General features: G+C 40.2%; 1 pseudogene; it reads right to left on the bottom strand.

Annotated features, from left to right (window-relative positions):
• Nucleotides 1-6,478: 6,478 nt before the first annotated feature.
• Nucleotides 6,479-7,510, bottom strand: LOC141818633 (metalloendoproteinase 2-MMP-like; annotated as a pseudogene).
• Between the last annotated feature and the right edge of the window lie 667 nt (nt 7,511-8,177).

The following is an 8,177-nucleotide window of genomic DNA, read 5'->3' as shown; positions in this document are numbered from 1 at the left end:
CTAAAACAAACTTAATCTAGTAGTCCGCCTCTGTTATCTATGGTCATCAATTTAGATTAAGTTCGTCAGATTGACTCACCTCGTCTAATAATTTAGACAGATTGAGTTGAAATTTTATCAATCCATTTTAAGATGAGTTCAGATGGGTTGACCCGCTTAGGCCCGCGACCCTCATAGATTGCCCGCGTCGGGCTTAGGTTGGTCCGCGAGTTGAGAAAGTTTATTTATTTATTTTAAATTTTAAAATTAAAGTAGAAAACTCAATGAATTAATGAGTTTTATCCATTTAAATTACAATTCAATTCAAGTTTAAAAATTATAATTTAAACTTAAAAATTCAACTTGATCAATTGAAATTATAATTTAAACTTAAAATTTTTAATATTTTTTTATTTTTTAACAGGATCGTAGGTTGGCCCGCCTAATTCGCGGCCCGCCTTCAGTTGAGTTGGGTTGAAGATTTTCCAACCCACCAAACTAAGTGGGTCAACCCACTCCACCCCGCCCTGCCATGTGATGGGTCCGCTATGAGTTCACCTGCTCCGTCATGGGTTGACCCGCTTGACAACTCAAATTTTATCTCTGTCTCGATGAGTTTCCTCTATGGTCTCTTTCGCCTCCTTCTAGTGACACAAAGAGATACGGTAAGTCAATGATAATTTAAGATTGAGGCTAGAATTTTGAATCGATTCGTGGGTAGATTCTATGAATCAGTGGTGTTTCTTCCAGATTTGAAAGAAAGCAAATGAAATGGCTACGTCAAGCACATCGAGCTGTGACTTAGTCTGTTGGGCTCTGATGCGTCGGAGAGGCCGATTACAAGAAGTGAAAAATGAACACTTTCGGATGATGAGACTGACTTCATCGATTCTTCATTTGAGGGTGACTTCGAGAGTGCCAATGTGTCCCTAGTAGCGAAGTAAATTGTTTGATGATAAATTAAAAAGAGACAAAATTGAAATGATCAATTTTTTTAAAAAAAAAATCTTTTGCTTTCCTCCAGCATTAGTCAATATCACTCACAATCTTGCAATGAGCTCGTGATTGAGGATAGGCATTAACTTGGACAAAATAATTAATTTTACGAAGATAAATGTTCAAGTTCCATTTATGTTTCTTTGAATAATTCATTGACTTTTTGCCATCTTGATTTAGACTTCTTACTTCATATTCTTTCATTATGAACAGTGAAAATGAGAGATTAGATTTGTTTTTGCCGAAATAAAACGATATTAGTTCGGATGAACAGTGAAATGAGGTGTGCATTTTAGTTCCACAAAATCAAATACGTGGTTCGATAAAATACCGTTAAAAAACTGTTCTTTAATACTCACTCACTCCTCGTATTAAATTCATTTTAATCCATTCATTTTTATTTTATAATATATATTAATTAGCCATTATTATTATTATATATATATGGATAAAAATATAAAAGAGTCCTTTTTTTAGTATTAGTATTATTATTGGTAGTAATGTTAGCCTGCGGTATGAAAATCGCCACTATCGGCGCTCCCGCTTCACCGTCCGGCCACCGCCGGCCGCCGCATCACTCGGAGACCGGTGCACGCCACTGTCGGTCGCGATTTCCACTTGCATGCAATTGAGTCCGACCGACTTTCAAGTGGCGCTGTGCTTGTCATGCTAATTTTTTATGTTAACGGTCAGATCTAGCGCGCGATTGCGTAATGGATGGTAGATCGCGTGGCACACGCTAATCGCGTAGAATATCAAAATCTTTTATATATATATATATATATATATATAAATAACATTGTAATATATATTTTTCACCAAAATATTCTTATCAAGTATTTTTTAACTGCTAAGAATAATGTTAAAATAAATTGACTTAATATTTTTTAAATTCAACTCATCAAAATTATTATTCATTAAATACTTTTATATTAAAATATTATTTATTAATTTAATTAAAATTATTTAAAACTTCAAAACCATTGCATGCAACTTAACATATCTATTAAAAATGTAGTACGTAGCTATTACAACATTATATTCATAGTTGTTACAATTTTTTTTTTATCAAATTGAGATAATTTTGATCAAATTGAAATAATTTTTATACAATAGTACTTCATGCATGTGTAATAATTTTGATAAAATTAAAAGAATTTTATTATATATGGTAGCTGCTATACTACTAACCTTTATAATATTGTTGAAATAAAGATATTTTTGAGATTTAACATATTTTTAAAAAAGAAGTGTACTCTTATGAGAAGGACAATAAAGAATGCATTTTTAATTTTTGCCCAATATATTTTATTTATGATGGATTAATTAAATTATATATCATATAGTTAACTAATAGTTATATCAAATATCATAATCTAATTAATCTCATTGTTGAAGAACCTTAAATTATATGCATGATTTGCTTAGCTTTATCTATCCCTAGTTGCATTTATCCTTGTGGCATCTCTCCTAACAATTTTTCCTACCTTCTCGGATCGTCTTTATGAGAATGTTGCTGGCCTTTGTCCCTACTTTCATTGTCCCTTCTTGGTTTAAGCCACATGAATTTATTCAACATCCAATTCATTTTCTTTGGACCACACGGGGGTATATAGGTTCGTGGTCACTACAATTCATGATTTAGGATCATCATTATACGCATGATTTTCTTAGCTTTACCTATCCCTAGTTGCATCTATCCTTGTAGCATCTCGTCTAATAAATTTTTTCTACCTTCTCGGGGTGGGTTGTCTTCATAGGTGATCCGGTATGAATATCTAGTGATATTGAAAGTTATGGATATTGGAAATTATTAATGACGTGGATCTCGGGTACAACGAGAAGCAAGAGAAAAAGAATAAATAAGCATTCATCCAGTAAAGAAGTCACGGTCTCTCTGCAGTATTGTGCTGAGCTCTCTCAAGACTCGAAATGTGACCTTAAAGTATTGAGCCAACCTCATGAATCGATCCTGGCCTTACTTGCCGATCTCATGACTTGGTCCTAGCATCATATGTCGATCTCATGGCTTGGTCCCAGCCTCACGTGCCGACTTAATGGCTTGGTCCCAACTCTATCAACCGACCTCATGACTGGGTCCTAGAATCACATGATGAGTTTAGTCATACGCTCCGGACAGCTCGGCCACACATATGAGAGCTCAGTTGCACGCTTAGTTCAACTTGGCTACGCGTATAGGAGAGCTCGGTCACTCGCTCAGGTCAGCTCGAGCATACATAGGAGAGCTCAAAAGCATACTTAATTCAGTTCGACGATTCATACAAGCTCGGGCAATGCCTGCACCCCCCGATCACTCATACAGATTGGTCACACATCTTCCGATCTCAGTCATCAGGTCAGCCATCAACGGATAATTATGCAAACTCCTTCGCCAGACTTATCAACTCATCCAAAAGGATAAAGATAGAGATCAAGTTCTTAGACTTGGTCCCCGACAATCCTAGCCATCAAATAAAGATAATGAACACCGCTGAGCCATTAGATGTTGGGAAAACTATCATAGATTGGTCCGTTGATGGCGTTGTCACTGTAGGGATCTATATGCGCGAAAAACCGATTAAACCGCATATAACGCAGCGGAAAACAGGATCCCTCCAGAAGATCCATGTGAAAAACATACTCGTTTGACGATTCTACCTACTAGAATCGAGTTTACCTTCGATGCGTGCCCTTCGCAATCTCGACAGCAACTCTTTGCCTTCAAGGTCGTCGGATCTCAGCACGATCAGTACGTTCGTGCCTCCACGGTATCCACACGAACACTGATATGGAGAAGAACCCAGCTGTGGTGCTAGCCACAAAGAGGATTCGGCCAAGAAGAAGAATAGAAGAAGAGGAAGAGCAAGAGCATCCAACAACCCCTTCATCAAGAGCCTCTCACCCTCTTTTATATCCCACCATGAGATATAATGGATGAAGGGGGAAATTAATATAATATTAATTCCGAAATTAATATTTTATTAATTCCCATGCATCTCATGCAGAAGATCTTTCTTCTCTTTTAATGAAGATCATGCATCTCATGCATGACAATCTTTCTTTTCTTTTAAGGAATATCATGCAGCTTTTTAATGATCATGCATCTCATGCATGATAACCTTTTAATCAAATTTGAATTTGGCTTGTGTGACTTGAGTCCAACTCGAGTCTCATGCAATCTGAGTTGACTTGAGTCCAACTCGAGTCCAACTCAATCCGAATTGACACTGAGGGCTAATTTTAACAGTCACAGCCAATCGCAAATGGTAAGATGCGAAGATCACGTCCTCGCTACCTCTATATAAACCCCTAGGTATGAAGGAAAGGTAGCTAGAATTCTTCACGTATATTACCACTTATATTTTCTCTCTTCTGACTTGAGCGTCGGAGTGGTCTCGTTGAGAATCTCCGACGCCCAGCTAATCCGTTCGTTCCTTTTTCTCTTCCTCAGGTTATTCTCGTCAGCGGATTAACGAAGATTGACTTGACATTTTATTGACTGATGACTTGACTATTATCGCCATCAAGCCGGAACAATAGGAATGTTGCTTGCCTTTGTCCCTACTTTCATTGTCCCTTCTTGGTTTAAGCCACATGAATCTACTGAACATCTAATTCATTTTCTGTGGACCACACGAGGGTTTGTGATCACTACGATTTAGGATCATCATTTTGACTATGAACCTCTAAAAGTTATCGAACACTTAAAAATATTTATATATTTTGTTTCATTTTAACTCGAAAGCAACTTGACTTGGCATGGGCACTACTAATTGGCATGAAAACTTAACACCGAAAGCTTCTATGTGAAATCTCTTGTCCATCAAGTTGGACTACCGAACTCGAGCCTTACACATGCATCATGTTGTAGTAGAGTATCCCTAAATTCCTTTTAGTCAAGTTTGTGCTCCATTAGTTTGCTCGATATTGTTGTTCATCTAAGGGGAAGATCTCTTCTATCTCTCTACTCATTGATAACTAAAAATTTCATTCTTGGGACAAGGTCGAGGTGTAGTTTAACCGTGCCAACACTCTAAGCCTCCGTCTTTAAGTCATTCCTTGTAGTCATAAACCTTGTTACTGTTGGGTTGCAATGGTGCAAATATAGTCACACATCTAAAACACATAGAAAAGATCATGAGCTTAAAAGGATAAAAGATATCTCCATTGGTATAAGACTTTTTGGGAAGAGCCTCAGAATATGAGCTTAAAAGGATGAAAAATATCTCTATTGGTATGAGACTTTTTAGGAGAGCCTAAGAACAAAGTCATGAGGGCTTAGGCCTAAAGTGGACAATATCATGCCATTGTGGAGATATTTTGATTACATCTGTATTAACAAGTGGTATCAGAACCAGACCGCTTTTCATCGGACTAATCGCTGGAAGAGCCGTGATCTAGATCTAACCATGTGGGTTGAACCTTAAACAAAGGAAGTGAGTACTCCTATGTCTAAATCAAGAGGACCAAACATCAGGCGGAAAGTCCTAGTTGCGGCTAGGCAGAAATTCCTAGTTGGTTGGTTGGACCGAGGGGCAGAAAATCCTAGTTGCGGCTAGGCAGGAAGTCCTAGTAGGTCGGATGGACCGAGGGGCAGAAAGACTTGGTGTCTTTCTGCCCCTCGGACTAATCGCTGGAAGAGCCGTGATCTAGATCTAACCATGTGGGTTGAACCTTAAACAAAGGAAGTGAGTACTCCTATGTCTAAATCAAGAGGACCAAACATCAGGCAGAAAGTCCTAGTTGCGGCTAGGCAGAAAGTCCTAGTTGGTCGGATGGACCGAGGGGCAGAAAATTCTAGTTGCGGGCTAGGCAGGAAGTCCTAGTAGGTCGGGTGGACCGAGGGGCAGAAAGACTTGGTGGGTCGAGGATTCAGACATCAAACGGGGCCTGTGGTCCTTTATTTGAGAGGGGGAATTGTGAATTGTTGGGTTACAAGGGTGATGATTAATTGATAATATATCACAAGCATTAGGATTATGAACATATATATGGGAAGAGATTCTCTTACATATGCCCAGGAGGGTGTAACTGTAATAAATGACCTTTATCGGCAATTTAGATGTAAGAAGGTTATGACCTTAAGCAAAAAAAAAAAAAAAAAAAACGAGCACAAAAGATTCAGTACTCACCAACATGGCGATGACATTTGACTGAGCGGTGCTCAAACAATTTTTTTATTTGTAACTTTGACAATCATCTCCAATAGATTGTGAAATAAATTCCAACCTAGATCAAGTACACACGCATAGTAAGAAGAGGAAGGTTGGGATTAATAGGTGTCGAGCTAGAAAGGAAATCGCGATCTTTGTCTAAATTTTTCTCCATTCATGATTTTCTAACAATAGTGTATTTAATTTTGTATAACTATACAAGTATGACTACATCTGACTCATCGTATCAAAACAAATAAAACCAAAAAAATGATGTAAATGTGTCAATAAGAAGAAAAAAAAAGAAAGGAAGAAAAGAAAAGAAAATATTTAATGACCATCAATTCTACTTATTCCCACCACAATCCAACGGTCAGAATTGCCAAAATTGGCAACCACCGTCGCCGCCCGCCGTCCGCCCCATTCCTCTCTGGGATGTCTTCCGGCGTGCTCCCCGCGCCGCCCTGGTAGTTGGGGTTGCTCCCGTACAGATTCTGAATCGCCTCCACGTCGTCGCTCGCTAGCTCTACCTTCCTCGTCCGCGTCCTCAGCGACGGGTACATGATCGCCTCCGCCGCCGTCGAGTGGCCCAGCCCCAGCAGGTGCCCGATCTCGTGCACCGCGACCCACTCCAAGTCCACCGCCGCGTCCGACCTCGCCCTCGCCACATCCCCCCGCGCCACCCACGCCTCCGCCGCGTCGAAGTGAAGCCGCCCGTCCGTCGGCGAGAACGCGCGAGCCAGCGTCCCCAGGCGCGCCCGTCGAACGGCTCCCCGTCGCCGTGCGAACCCAGGTAGAACCCGACCTGGATGTCCGCCGACGCCTCCGAATCCGTCTCCGAGAACGACGGATGGTGACGGAGGCCGACCGCGCGAAGGCCCGGGCCAGGACCTCGCCAGCACGGAGCGGTCGATGGAGACGTCGGAGGTCTCGGTGATGGCGTACCTGAGCTCACGCTGCCAGAAGGGCCACCGGGGATGCTGGAAGAGGCGTAGAGGTTGCGGCGATCTGGTCGACGGCGACGATGCCGCCTCGACGAAGTTGCTCACGCCGCAGCGAGGGGTGATGATCTGGGAAACGGTGGCGGCGTCCAGCTCCCCGGTGACTCTGAGGCCGAAGTTGCGCTGGTAATTGCGGATCGCCACCTGGAGCTCGTCGTCGAAGGCATCCGTGAAGTTGGACCGGGGGAGGTAGCCGAAGTGCTGGAGATAGTCCTTGAGGGCGGCGAGGCCGGACCAGTCGCGGCCGTGACGGCACCCGGAGAGGTTTTTGAAGGGGAGCCAGGGGTTGGCAGTGAAGGTGGAGGCATCGGGGAAGACGGCGGAAGCCGGCGCGAGGAGGAATCCGGCGACGAAGAGGAGGAAGGGGGCTGAGGAAGTCATGGCCGGAGAAGGGAGAAGAAGAGAAGAGAGAGAAAGAGAGAGAGGAGGAATTAATGGGTTTAGTTAGAAGATTGATGAGACTTTAGATCACTTACCGATTGGTGTTTGTAAGTTATTTTTCACTTTCACCAACTTTCGGCAAGGTGGGTTTAATTTAATGGTCTTTCACTATTTGTTAATGGTGTTTTTTTAAGTCAAGTCTTGGATTTTGGAATCCTTAACACTATTATTTTGTAGTTTGCTGAAAAACCTATGAATTCATCCATTGCTCTGTTTATATTAAACTAATACTAATATATATTTAAATTTATAAAGTAAATATTTTAATGAAATAATAATAATATGATTATAATGTTTACTAAAAAACTTTTTTTTTAAATTTACAGTATTCTTCTAAAATTAATTCGAATTATGATAATTCATAAATATCTAATTAATTATGAAAACTCCCAATCATAGTTTTTAATAATTTAGATATTTAATTCTTCAAACTAATTAATTCTAGAGATGATGGATACGATCTCATATAAAATTTTTAATTATCAACTATTAAAATAAATCAGAAATTATAAATATCTTGTTGTTCAATAACTAATATTTCAAAAAAAAATTATTTATTCACATATCTTATTTTTTTTAATTAATTAATTTTGAAGGTGATCGTCTC

The sequence above is a fragment of the Curcuma longa genome, unplaced genomic scaffold (assembly GCF_044706935.1).
Source record: "Curcuma longa cultivar G26 ecotype Majalengka, Jawa Barat unplaced genomic scaffold, ITB_CL_G26_1.1 contig_25561, whole genome shotgun sequence".
NCBI lineage: Eukaryota > Viridiplantae > Streptophyta > Magnoliopsida > Zingiberales > Zingiberaceae > Curcuma > Curcuma longa.
Note: the sequence above shows the minus strand (reverse complement) of the source record. Positions and strands in the feature narration are given on the sequence as shown.